Below are 437 nucleotides of genomic sequence, written 5' to 3'. Positions count from 1 at the left end.
AGGGGGTGTAGGAGTAGAGGCGACGCGCGAAGCGCGAGTAGCCGCGTCGCAAGAAGAGAGTATCTGGTGACGCGCGTCACCGCGACGAGAAGGGGGTGTAGGAGTAGAGGCGACGCGCGAAGCGCGACGCGCGAAGCGCGTCGCGAGTAGCCGCGTCGCAAGAAGAGAGTATCTGGTGACGCGCGTCACCGCGACGCGCGTCGCAACTGTCTTCGCGCGAAGCGCGCCGCGAGAAGAGGGAAGCGAGAAGAGAGTAGGAGAGTAGAGAGAGGGGGGTGTAGGAGAGTAGAGAGAGGGGGTGTAGGAGAGTAGAGGGGGTGTAGGAGAGTAGATAGAGTTAATTTTAGTAGATAGAGTTAATTTTGTTAATTTTGTTTTTATTGCTTATATACATATCACCACATTGATTACATCTTGTGTTTAACATGTCAGGGCAC

Source organism: Seriola lalandi, unplaced genomic scaffold (genome assembly GCF_002814215.2).
Source record: "Seriola lalandi dorsalis isolate HSWRI2012SDOR001 ecotype SW California unplaced genomic scaffold, Sedor1 jcf7180002054630, whole genome shotgun sequence".
Classification (NCBI taxonomy): domain Eukaryota; kingdom Metazoa; phylum Chordata; class Actinopteri; order Carangiformes; family Carangidae; genus Seriola; species Seriola lalandi.
Note: the sequence above shows the minus strand (reverse complement) of the source record.